Below are 14045 nucleotides of genomic sequence, written 5' to 3' on the forward strand. Positions count from 1 at the left end.
TAGAAAGGCAAACTATTATCTAAATGGAGAGAAACATCACAGTGCTGAGGTGCAGAGGGATATAGATGCCTGCCTGCATATCACAGAAAACTTGCATGCAGGTACTTCAAGTAATGAGAAATGCAAGCATAAGTTCAGCGTTTATTTGTAAAAGGATAGAGTAGAAAGGTAGGGAGTGTTGCTGTAGCTATGCAAGGCATTAGTGAGGCTGCAACTGGAGTACAGTTTGGGTGTCCTGCGGATAGAGGTATTTGCATTGGAGGCAATTCAGAAGAGCTTCATTAGATTGAAGTCTGTAAAATGCTAAACGTAATTGAAAGTGTAGATGTGGAGTGGATATTTTTTCATGAGCCGCAAACTACAACAAGCAACTAGAGTTTTAAGGTGGAGAGATGGCAGGAATGTGGAACTGAGGCCACGATGACACCAGCCATGATAGTATTCAATGGCGGAGCACGTTCGAGGGGTTGGATTCCTGACTGATTCTTCTCGTTCATATTCAGCTTTTCGACTGTGTTACACAGTAAGGGGGAGGACTATGTATCAAACAGGAAGCAGGCACTCCGGATAAATCAGTCTTAAACAGTTTGACAGAACGTCACCAGTGGAGTCACACAGCGACCAGTGCGAGGACCTCAACTATTTACAATCTGTATCAATGATCAGGAGGATGGAACAGATATACAGATACTGAGTTTGGTCACGTTGCTGTGATAATCAAGAGATTAAATTATCAAGAGAGGGTGGACGGTCTACAGGTAGATACAGAGATGTAAAGGCAATGGATAATAATTTGGCTGGTGCAATATAACATCATATAACCTTTAATTTCTTTAACAGGAATAATGGAAGTAGTATGTTACTGAAATGGAGAGGGATTACAGGTCTTAATGATACTGTGTACTGGGGGGTTCACTCAGATCCGTTCAGACATGGGAGGTTTTGCTCCATTCCTGATCGTCTGCTCCCAGACACTCCAAGTGGCCCCATTGCGCTCTGTACACATGGAATGTTTTGAAGTTTTTAGGTGGTGATGGGGATGCTGTTTTCAAACATGTATCAAGGGGACGGCCTTTATTCAAGATACATTCATTCATTACTACATGGAGACTCGAAGACGATGGGAATGGCTGCATGCTTGTGAACGAAGAGGCTGTGGCAGCTGTCGGGACAGGGGCATTCACCAACATGATGTACTGTGATGGGCACGGTGTGACATTAATATGGAGAGAGCGCCTTCAAATCCTCTACCTCTCCCCATTGACATGGGTATTCCGCAGATGCCATGTACACCATCGGGAATCCCACTATGCTGGATACACCCGGCAGCTCCCTGCTGAAGGAGAAACAATGTATTTACCTCATCCACCATATATATCCTCTGTCACTGAACGGTTACATTGATGGCAACATACTGGGAGATGATGGATGTGTCACCCAGTCCTGTTTTGGAAGTTCCAGAAAATAGAAGCTGAATGAAACTATGACCCATACAGCCACGGGCAGCACCGTCCTTCCCCCTGGTGTGAAGCTGCAAGACGTGTTAAAGGAGGTGACGCCACTCTGTGACCAGCTCTTTTTTCAATCAGTGTCCCCTCACATTCTGCTGCTTTGTTAAGTGTAGCTTGCGAAGCTGTTCCTGGAAAACCCGAGTGGATTCCGCAGATCCCTATCCCCACACACATTCACTGCGTGGTTTCAGAGCTTCCCCTCTCTGCAGCCTCTGCTCCATTTGTTGTTCATGTTACACACCCAGATGTTGTAACTACAGTCCCCATGCTCCACCCAGAGTTGGGTCACCAAATCCTCAGGTCTCCTTGAATGCCTGAGGCAGCTCACAGCACAACCTCCAGCAAACCATCCCCAGCCCCTCCACTAACATTTAAATAGCAGGAGTCAGTCAGCACCCCTCGGCTACAAGTGTTGTGGACAGACCAGATCCCGCAAAATATTTTAAGAAGGCCGCTTAGACCCAAACCTTTCCTTATTTTAAAAATAGATGTGAAGTGTGCGTTCCAGGTATGTTGTGACTGGTCAAACCACTCGACATTAAGCAAAATATAATCTATTCAAATACTTTAGCTAAAATACAATCAAAGAAAAGAACATTTCGGGATGGTTTTTATGTTGGAACACTTACACAAACAATAGATACCGTGCCTTCTTGGTTTACACCGCTTGACACAAAGATAAATTCAAATACAAATCCTTATATGCAATTTTCTGATCCAGGAGAAATCAATATCAACAGAGATCTCAGAGAGAAAGGCAGCTAGGGATCATGTATTCACACTTCCAACCATTCTGGGACGCAGAGCAGCTTCTGAATGCTGCAGCTAAAAACAAAACGAGAAAACCTGGTCTGTGAGACTTGGCCACTGCCCTTCCATTGTTATCACCGTTTTAATAAAACCTAAATGCTTTCTCAATTATTTAGTAAAACTGTTTTCAGACAGCAGTTCTGCACCTCTGTTTTTAAAACCTCTCTTCAAAAAAGAACTCAAGAGAATATAACCTTATTTCAGTGATAGTGTACTCACAACTCCACCTTCAATAAAACGATGCATCAATATTCAAAAATGAATCCATTTTAGACCTCCCAATCGTCCTCTATTAGTAGACTACAATGCATATATATTAAACTGACTCTGAACATACAAATGCTCACAACTAGATTCGATTTCAATCATTTTACTCTTGCCACAGAATGCCTTTGTCTTTCTTCATTCAAGTCTCACAATGTGTCAAAACTTAAGTTTTCTCGCCCTGTCACTTATATAATTTCAAATTGAATGGCGGAATTAATAAGCTCAATCGAAACAGACTGGTATTTTTCTCCCTAAATTTCTCCAAAAACTTTAAGGGGTCATGATCAGTGATAAAGATTTGTTTCACGTATGTTCTTCGCAATTTAAATGCTGAAATGTTGTAACGCCAACACCAAGCTCAAGGCCTCCTTCCCCATTGTGGAATAAATCTGTTGATGTTTCCACCGAACATTCCAACCACGCGTTACATAACGGAGTACTTCTCATCTCTCCAATACTTTCTCTGAATGACATGTCTCCTCATGTCTCAACATAAAAGAATTACATCCTTTTGTAACTCTTAATGCTGTAACTTCTTTACCTGCTATTCCTAGCCTATGCCAGGAGACCTTACTTTCACAGATATATGTTTAAAGAAGATCTCGCACATTCTTCTCAATTCCGCACAGAAACCTAACTTTGATTTCTGAACCAAATCATCAGCAGCAGCCATTTCAGCTTCTAATCTTGGCATTTTATCTCTCTGCTTTTCCACACCGAGTTCTCAGGACTGCAGGAGGTCACTTGTTGAGCTTCTCCAAAATAAGAATCTCCTTCAGAGTGTCATAGGTTTGCTCTGTTTTTAATACCCTTCCTCACCTTTCAAAATCACTTTGTTTGAATCTTTCAAACTCAATGTGCTTTTCTAGGTTCCTAAATCACTGTCTGTTGGCTTCTGGCACAAACTCATATACACTTCAAATGGCTTTCTTCATATCCTCATACTCCCCAGATACCTCCTCAGATAGGGATGCAAATAGCTGTCAGCTTTGTCTGGATCAACTAAATCCACATGTTCTCTGACCACTGTATTTGTTTAGCCACTTTCTCAAATAAAACTAAAAAGGCTTCCCCATCCTTCTCATCAAATTTTGATAATGCCTGGATGTATTTAAACAGATCCCCATCAGGCCTTTGCCTACTATAAGGTTGCTCATCCTCACTATCCTCCTTATCCAGCCTACAGTCTACCTACATCTCCGCGTTATATGTCAACTTTCCTCTCTAATTACTTACTTTTGAAGTTGAACCTCTCTGCTTTTCTTTTGTTTTTTTCTCTCTTTCTTCTTCATTTCCTTTTCTTTTATTTCTACTTTTCATCATAATTCAAACTGTTTAAATTCCTTCCCATGTCCAAGGTGCGTCACTTGAAATTGAATTCTTGACATTGCTAAATAGTCTGATGGTGGTTTCACCAAATGTAATTGCCGAGTTATAGCTGTAATTATCTCTCATTTTCTCACAGACAAACGCAACCCCAGCCTGTCTGCCAAATTCCTAAGGTTTTGTAAAACCCCCAACTTTACTTTTCCACACCCAGAGAACACTTAGTGACTGAAAGAATCTTTATACACAAAACACTGTCTAAACCAACCGAATTCAACATCCGGAACTAATGACGTTAAAAAGTACCATACGCGATCTTCGAACCCAATTGCTTCCTGGTGCCTACTCTCCAGTGTCTGCACGAGCTTATTCTGTCTGCTCTGGTTTCCTCCCACAATCCAAAGATGTGCATGTCAGGTGAATTGGTCATGCTAAATTGTTCATAGTTTTCGGGAATGCGTGGGAAAGGTGCCTTGGTCGGGGTAAATGTGTAATAGTAGAGGAGAGGAATAGGTCTGGGTCGGTTACTCGTTGGAGGGTCGGTGTGGACTTGTTGAGTCGAATGGCCTGTTTGCACACTGTAGGGATTGTAATTCTAAACCTAATTTGGCATTATCGATTTAGAACCAGACAAGAGTCCCCAGTTTGTTATAGACGAACCAGACTGCCTAAAAATATTTTAAGAAGATAGTTTGGATACCAACCTTTTCTTATTTTAAATGTAGATGTGTGTTGGGTGTTCCAGATGTGATGCTACTAGTCAATCCACTCAGCATTAAGCAAAACACAATATATTTAAACACTCTAATGAAAATCCATACAAAATGAAGAGGAATTTAGAATAACTTAACTATTGGAAACCTTAACCGAATAATGGACACAGTCCCTTCTACAAATGAACTGGTCCAATATGCTAATATCCCATAAACACACCCCTTGGAAAAAAGGAACATTCAGACATACATTCTTGCATACAGTTCTCCAATCCAGAGGGAAACAGCATCAAGTGAGGTTTCAGAAAGCAGCTGGGATAATTTTCAAACCTCTGGGACCCCAAGCACCTGGTAGCTGTTACATCTACAAGGAAAAAAACTAGAAAGCCTGATCTGTGTCAGCTGGCCATTGTTACTATTATTCATTATAAACCCTAAAAGCCTCGTAAGTCATTTACTTGAGACGTTTTTAGTAGGCAGTTTGGCCTATAAGACCTCTTACGTAAAAAAGGAGAAAATAAACTTTTATTTAAAAAATGACGGCCTTGTCAGGCAATTTAGATGCCTGGTCCTTTACTCAGTGGGCTTCCTCGTGTTACTGATCGCAAGGTCACCTGAGAGGGACAAACACAGGTATAGACCAAGTTACAAGGATGTGTCTCATAACTTCTGAAACACCGCTATCCATGGACCATCACATGACACACACCGGAAAGTGAATATCAGCCTGTCACACACCATTTCATTGATTCTGAGATACATAATGCTAGCACTCGATACACTAGGGAGCCAAAACCCAAGGCCAGGGAAAGATATAGACGGACAGAGAGATTCACATTAAAGACAGAAACAGACAGTTAATTAACTGCGACGATGTTGTGGAAATATGGGGAATCAGACAGGGCAGTGGGACTAACTGGTGAAGTGAGATCTTCGAGAGTAACCTTACAAGAATGAGAACATTGAATAAAGGCCCTGTCAGATCAGCTGGAATGGTTTGTTACATCAAATTCTCAATCTGCTTCACAGAACACCACAAACAACATAAACTGGGACAAGATGACAGCTCAGCATGGAGAGATGTGCAGAGCATGCTAGTGTGTTGCTCAGTAAACTGCACTATCTGCCCAGCATGGAGAGTATTGCAAACTTTACTATCATATACTAACTATACTCACATCAGAATAATGTCTACAATGGGAAGGTTTGCTCTGTGTGTGTGCGTGTGTGTTTGTGTTCATCAGAGACTGAGTGTGTGCGCGTGTGCCATAGGCATGGTTGAATGTGGAACTTATTGTTTGAGAAGGAATGCCCATGGAGGAAACTATTTTAAATACGAACAACTGGCAGGCTTTTTGTTAATCAACAGAGAGAGAACGAGAGAAGTTTCATGGACAGATGAGGTAAAGTGTTTGAGAATGTTAAAATAAAGGCATTGCCAGACACAATAGTGATATACATCCGCATGCATATGAATAACAGATGGATGGGAGTTTGGCGTGAGTTCGAGTCAGATTTGCTTCGGCAGGTTGAAGCTGGGAGCGTCAGCAGCAGATTATAAGACTGTATTTCATAGCTCAAGGTTCAAACAACAGATGGAATAAACCAGTGAGATATATTCTGGAGTGGTGAGTATTTCAAGTTAGAAATGGTCAGGGAATGGTATCAAGAATGAGTTCATAGTCAAAGGAATCTCCCACAGTTGTGACATGTCTTCTTTAGCATCAGATATTGGCCAGGGATGAGATGGAAACAGTGGAAGGAAGTGGAGTTTGGAACCAGAACAGTAGACAGTGACCACCATGCTCTTAATATTTAAATAATTAAGGCAATGAAACAATGAATTGTGGTTCTCTGCTGAAACTGAGTAGGTCAACATAGAGGCCCATGAGTAACACTGCCAGAGCAGAGAGGGAGACAGTAATTGAACACCTTCATTGGTGCAATTTGTCGTAGTCTGTAGAGTGAATACCTGGATTCCGAGTTTCAACAGGAGCAATAATAGCGACAAGAAGTATAGACTATATGAAAGAACAGTCATACACTCATAACTGGTTTATAGAAAACAAAATCTGGACAGTGACACTTGCCAGGAACACCAACGATAGCCCGGAAGGGATAATAAAAGTATTGAATAATGAGAAGAGCGTAATAGCTTTGCATTGATTATGACAACCAATCAAATGCAGAAAGATACCACATAATCGGATAAGCTCCTGTCTATTGTTGGAACATTCCAGTCTAATGTTCTCAGATTCTGATCCATTGTTGGAACATTCCAGTCTAATGTTCTCAGATTCTGATCTCTCCTCCCCCTCTCTCTGGATCTGCTGATCCCTGTCAGTGTTGTTGGTGATGCCCCCACTCATGTTATGGGTTAATGCATTGAAAGGAGCCCATTTATCATGAAACGATGGAAACCCTCCAATGGGATAATTAGAATCCTTGGAGATTGGCATTAATCGCAATGACTGAACTAATAGGCTCAGCGAACCAGTTCCATACATCACTTTTCATTTACTGGTTTTGGATGGAATGGATGAGGTTTGCTGAGAGATGGACCATAAATCTTTCAATCATTTTAATCTTTTTTTTTCCTTGTATATGAGAGTATTAACAGAACACTGCAGGGGTCTGTATATGTTCCACTCTGTTTATGAAAGGAGGCAGTTATAAAATAACAAATTGGCTGCATAAAAAAAGTCGTGTGGGCAAGTTTCAAGATAGCTGAACACAAAGTACAGTATTTATTAACCAGTGTGGGGCTACTCCGGGTTTTAATGCCCTGTTGTCAAATCCTTTCATAACCTTGAGACAGAGCATTGAGAACGCTGCTCAGGAACAGGCCGAAGCAATTCTGTCCCTATGGACCTCTTACAGAGGGATAAGAGAAGGCCATTCAGCCCATATTAGCCTGTTGCTACTGGAAAAGGTGGAAAGCTGGAATATTGACACATTTTGCCAACAGAATCATTCACAACACAAAGATATGTTGCTGCAGCTGTATGAAGTGTTCCTGAGAGGGCCCCTGGAGGTACGTTGTGTTGTTTGTGTTTCTGTAACTGAGAAGGGATGGACGTTCGTTAGATACAGTTTACCAGCTGCTCGTAATCCATGGGTTGCTGTGTCATTTGATGTCTCGGGTCTGTTACACAGGAACAGGAGGAGGCCATGAAGACTCTCGAGTGTGTTACAGAGGAACAGGAGGAGACCATTAAACTATTTGAGTCTATTTCAGAGGGACAGGAGGAGGCCATTCAGCCCCTCGAATCTATTACAGAGGGATAGGAGGAGGTCATTCAGCCTCTTCAGTCTCTTACAGAGGGACAGGAGGAGCCTATTCAGCCACTCTAGCCTGTTTCAGAGGGGCAGGAAGTGTTTATTTAACTTCCAAATCTGTTATGCATAAATAGTTGTTATAAACTAGTTGTAGAATAGGAAAGACCTGATGTAAACATTAAAGTTCTAACTTTGAATACGGCCAATTTTGAAAGTGTTGGTCAGTCCTGTGAAAGGCTGACTGGGATACCCTATTCACAGATAAAGGAAATGGTTGGAAAATGCAAGACCATCAAAACATGGATTCAGAGTCCAGAGCCAACATGTTCCTATTAGTGAGATCGGCAAGGCTGGTGGGTGCAGGGAGTGCTGAATGGCAAGATATATTGATACTCTGGTCAAGGTAAGGAAGGAGACATATGTCAGGTAAACAGAGGTGAGATCAAGTGAAGCCAGAGAGGAGTATAAGGGCAGTAAGTGCTGAGTCAATGGGGAAGTCGGTCCAGAAAAATGTGAACATGAGATGGCTTTAGAAATAGGGTTAACGAGGCATTGAAGCAATTTTACACATCCTTTAATGGCAAAAGATTAACGAGGGAGAGAATAGAGCACCTTAAAGATCAGTAAGGCTACCTACATGTGGAACCACAGGAGATGGGAGGGATTCAAAACAAGTATTTTTCCTCAGTATTTAATGTAGAGGAGGTTACAAGAGCGAGAGAATGAAGACATATCTAGTGATATGTTGAAAAGTATCTATATTACAAGGAGATGTTGGACATTTTAAAACATAAAGGTGAACAAATCCCTGGGACCTGATCAGTTGTATCCCAGAAGTTTGTGGGAAGCTAGGAAAGTGATTGCTGATATATTTGTATCATTGATTTCCACAAGTGATGTGTCAAAAGACTGGAGGGCTGCTAAAATTGTGTCATTATTTAAGAAAGTAAGGAGAATAACAGGTAACTATAGATCGGTGAGCATGACGTCAATGGTGACTAAATTGTTGGAGGGGATTTTGAGGGAAAGGATGTATATGCATTTGGAAAGACAAGGACTGAAGAGGGCTTTGTACATTGGAGATCACGTCCCACTGACTCGGTGGAATGTTTTGAGGAAGTGATGAAGATGATTGATGAAGGCAGGACAGTGGCATTCAGTGAGAAAACCAAAATGTTCTACATGGTAGACTGGTTAACAAGGTTAGTCTGCCTGTGATCCAGGGAGAGCTCGCCATTTAGCTTCAAAATTTTCTTGAGTATTGAAGATAGGGCGCGACAATGGACATTTTTCACTGAACTTGGAGACCTGTGACTAGTGGCGTGCCACAAATATCAACAGTGGATCCACTGCTCTTTCTTACTTATACAAATCATTTGCACTTGAGTATATGAAGTACGGTCAGTACATTTTTGGATAATTCGAAATTTGGTGGTGTAGTCGACAGTGAAGAATGATATTTCAAAATGTAATGGGACATTGATTAGGTGAGGCGAGGAGTGGCAGATGGAGTTTATTTTAGATAAATGTGAGGTGCTGCATTTTGGCAAGAAAAATCAGGGCAAAACATATAGGTAGGGTCATGCCGAAAGTTGCCAATCAAGGAGAACTCCATAGAAATTATAGAATCCCTACAGTGAGGAAACAGGCTATTTGGCCCATCGAGGCCACACTGACTCTCTAAACCATATCCCACTAGACAAACCCCTATCCTATCCCTCTGTGCCTGCATTTCCCATGACTAATCAACCTCACCGGCACATCCCGGGGTAGTATGCGAAACTTAGCATGGCCAATCTACCCTTACCTGTATATCCTTATACTGTCAGAATAAAACATAGCACCCGGAGGAAACTCACACAGACACGGGGAGAATGTACAAACTCCACACAGCCAGTCATTCAAGGATGGAATTAAACCCAGATCGCTGTCCTATGAGGCACCTTGTCGTGCAGGTTCTCAATTCCTTGAATGTGCAGTCACAGGTCGACAGCGTAGTGAAGAAGGCACTTGGTGTTCTTCCCTGTATTGGTGCGTGCTTTGTGTCTAAGCATTTGCATGAAATGTTGCAGCTGTACTGGACATTGGTTTGGCCACTTTTGTAATACTGCCTTTAATTCTGGTCACCCTACTGTCGGAAAAATGTTGTCAAACTTGAAAGGGTGCGGAAGAGATTCAAAAGAATGCTGCAGGTATTGGAGGGTTAGTGTTAAGGGAGAGTTTGAATAGGCTGGGACTATGTTCAAGTATTGAGACTGGGGGGCGGGGTGGGGGGGACACCTTAAAGTGGTTTATAAAATCATGAGGGGCATAGATTGGGTAAACAGCCGATGTCTTTTCCAGTATAGACGAGTCCAAAATTAGAAGGCAAAGGTCTAAGGTGAGAGGAGGAAGATTTAAAAGGGGACATGTGGGACAACATTTTCACACAGAGACTGCTGTGTGTATGGATTGTACAGCCAAAAGAGGTGGTGGCGGCAGGTATTTAAAAGGCAATTGGATGGATACATGCATGGGAAGTGTTTAGAGGGAGATGGGCCAACTGCTGGCAAGGGGGACGAGATTAATTTAGGATATTTGGTCGGTATTGATGACTAGGCCGAAGGATCTTTTTCCATGCTGTACATCACTGAGAGTCCATTGACGCTTGACTGTTTAACATGGGAACAGGAGGAGGCTATTCAGCTTCTGAATTCTGCCAGTAAGCTTGTTTGCTCAATGACTGACAGTCAAATGCAAAAATAAATCATTCAGATTTTCACAGTGTTTTACAGAAACAGGAGAAAGGCTTTTAGTCAAGAAAAGCCGTAAAGAATGTGAAGAGGCCCTCCAGGCCCTCAACTCCATTCCACAGGAGCAGCAGGTGAGACAGAACTAATGCAGCCTGTTACTCTGGAGCAGGAGGAGGACATCTATTTACTCAAAACTTCGATTAGGAGGCAGTCACTCAGCTGCTGAAGACTGGGACACAGGAACAGGAGGCAGTCACTTAACTGCTCGAGACTAGGACCAGGAACACGAGGCAGTCACTCAACTGCTCGAGAGTGGAACAGATGAACAAGAGGCAGTCACTCAACTGCTCGAGACTGGGTCACGGGAACAGGAAGGAGTCATTCAACTGCTCGAAACTGGGGCTCAGGAACAGGAGGCAGTCACACAACTGCTCGAGACGGGGTCACGGAAACAGGAGGGAGTCATTCAACTGTAGGAAACTGAGGGGGTTCTTATGGACATATAGATTTTATCAAATCATGAGAGGTGTGCATGGGGTGAATACTTCAAATTTTTTTTGCAAGGTTGGGGAATCATAGAATAGAGGACATCTGTTAATGTTTGGAGAGGAAAATAATAAAAAGGAACCTGAGGGTCAACTTTTTTTATACAGAATGTGGCACGCATATGGATTGAGCTACCAGTGGAAGTGGTTGAAGTGAGTACAATAACAACATTGAAAAGGGATTTGGACAAATACACAGATAGGAAAAGATTAGATGGAATGTAGGGCAAAGGCAGGGAATTGGCAGATTGGCAGATAAGGGGCAATTACACCATGGTTTGTTGACGGAGCACGGTGGGCATATTGGATGGGCTAGCGCAGAGAGGGAACATTCCCATCCCACAGGGAACCACACCACCAGACCCACCGCTCAGCTCAGTGCAGTATTTGAGGTCTGAAGAAATGTCCAGCAATACAGGACAAGCATCAATAACCTTCCCCGCTCTGTCAGGATAAGTGTCACTGTATTCTCTCACACTCACTGTATATCTGTGATAGCACCTACCCCACTCTCACTACTGCATGCAACACCTTCTCTATCTATCTATCTATCTATCTATCTATCTATCTCTCGCCTTTGCAATACCTCCCACACAGTTATAGAATATTCTGGAGAATGCCGATTATAGAATGTTCCAGATAATGTTATAAATAATTCCCAGTTTCCGGAAAATGGCAGTGTCCCAGTGTGTAACACATAAGAGGAAGGAGTCGAGAAGTACGTTTTTCAAACCACACACTATTCAAACCATGCTGAGGCCATTCAGCCCTTCAAACGTACTCTAGCATTTAATAAGGTTCCCGCTGACCTGATGGTTTTCTCAGCTCCTTGTTCCGGGAACTTTCAGTCATTCAATCCCCTGGGTTCCTGTCACTGACCAGTCAGCACTAAGGCACTTTTACCCCGGTTTTCTTTTCAAGCGCCTGTTTGAGGGCATTTCCCATGTGAATGGACACTCCTAACAATATGTTCCATCATCTTTATACTTTTATGAAACGGTCAGCATGCTTTACACAGACCAAACAAAAATATACACTTATTTTATGGTTATAGATATCCAATCACACTTAGTAATTCTGGTTATTTCACTTGACTCACCTTAATGATACTAAGCCAAAAACAATTTCTAAAGATGTCTTGTTATAAAATACAAATTCGAGCAGAGAACATTTTTGCTCTCAGGTGTTATCTTGACCGTTATCTGAATTGTACCACTCTCCTTGTTATGAATGTTTCTCTTACCCTTTGTCTGTGACTGTTTCTGTCTGTAACACTTACACAGTCTCCCACTCAGTTGGCTGGACGGCAGGTTTGTGATGTAGAGGGAGGCCAACAGTGTAGGTTCAGATTCTCACGCTGACAGAGGTTACCATGAAGGGGACGCTCTCTCAACCTCACCCCATCACCCCATCACCCGAGATGTGGTGACCCTCAGGATAAACCACCATGAGTGGTCCGTCTCATGACAGCTCTTTGGGACTGGTATTCTATCAATGTTAGCATTTTAATTTTGAAAAATATCTTATTGAAAAAGAGATTTTTAATATTATAATAAACCAATAACAACACAACTCAAATAACTGAAAAAAACATCCAATTGCATGTACATACAAAACAAGTTAAAACACTACACAGACAGAAGAAAAACAAAACTAAACAATAAATAATGAATTAATAATACAGCTTAGCATAACAAAACGATAGCTCTCGTTCATCAAGAACATTAACTGATACATATCTTTATGTTCATAGTTCTTCGTCTCTGGATATTAGATTCATTAGACAATATCGTCATGGCTATATAAAAGCCCTTCGTAGAATGGCAGATAAGCCATTCGTGGTAATCCAAAAAAGGCTGCCATGTCTTATATAAATCTTTGTTTTTTGGTGCACCATACTGGTGAGAAAGTCCAAAGGGATATTCTCCATGAAGAGCTTATGACGACCTAACAGACCCGGGGTTGGGGAGGGGTTCAGACATCCAACACAACCGAATATTTTTCCTCACACGGAAAGTACGTAAAGTAAGAATATAATTTTGTTTCCCATGTTTATCTGTGGAAACTACCCTGGGCAGGCCCAGGAAAACCGAAACCAGTTCCATCACCAATTCAGTCCCCAATACCCACTCTATCACACCTAACACCGTGCTCCAATATAGATGAAGCCTACAGCAGGGCCACAGACAATGACTAAGAGTACCTGTAATCATTCTGCATTTAGGACATGCTGAAGATAATCCTACTTTGCATTTTGAGAGACAACTTGGGGTCAGATAGACCCTACGAAGAATTTTAAACTGCATGGAATGGGTCCTATTACAGATCAGAATCCTTCGAGCATTTTCACAAATATTCTCCCAAGTCTCCGAGGTGTTCTGAACCCCCAACTCTCTCTCGCAGACATCACAAAGGTGCACAGTCTCGTCTGAGGGGACACTCTCCAACTAATAGTAAAGGGTACTGACCGAGAGTGTATTCTAAGCAATAGGCAGCCTCTTCCCTCTATCGGAACTGTAAGAGCCTGTTAAAAGTGTGTGTTTTTTTTTAATCAAATATCTGATCTGGAAAAAAATACAGAACAGGTCTCTACTACGTAGTCCATGCGAGTTTTTTGATCAAATGATATCATTGTTTCTCCAACAAATAACACGTGGTGGCTCAGTGGTTAGCACGGCTTTGGTTCCGGCCTTGGGTGACTGGCTGTGTGGAGTTAACATATTCTCGCCGTGCCTGTGTGGGTTTCCTCCCACAGTACAAAGATGCGCATGTTAGATGAATTGGTCATTGATAAATCACCCATAGTGTTCAGGGATGTGTAGGTTTGGGCATTAGTCAGGGTAAATATGTGATGGTAGGGGA

The sequence above is a fragment of the Chiloscyllium plagiosum genome, unplaced genomic scaffold (assembly GCF_037043375.1).
Source record: "Chiloscyllium plagiosum isolate Xiang-an unplaced genomic scaffold, Cpla_swu_hap1 HiC_scaffold_11, whole genome shotgun sequence".
NCBI lineage: Eukaryota > Metazoa > Chordata > Chondrichthyes > Orectolobiformes > Hemiscylliidae > Chiloscyllium > Chiloscyllium plagiosum.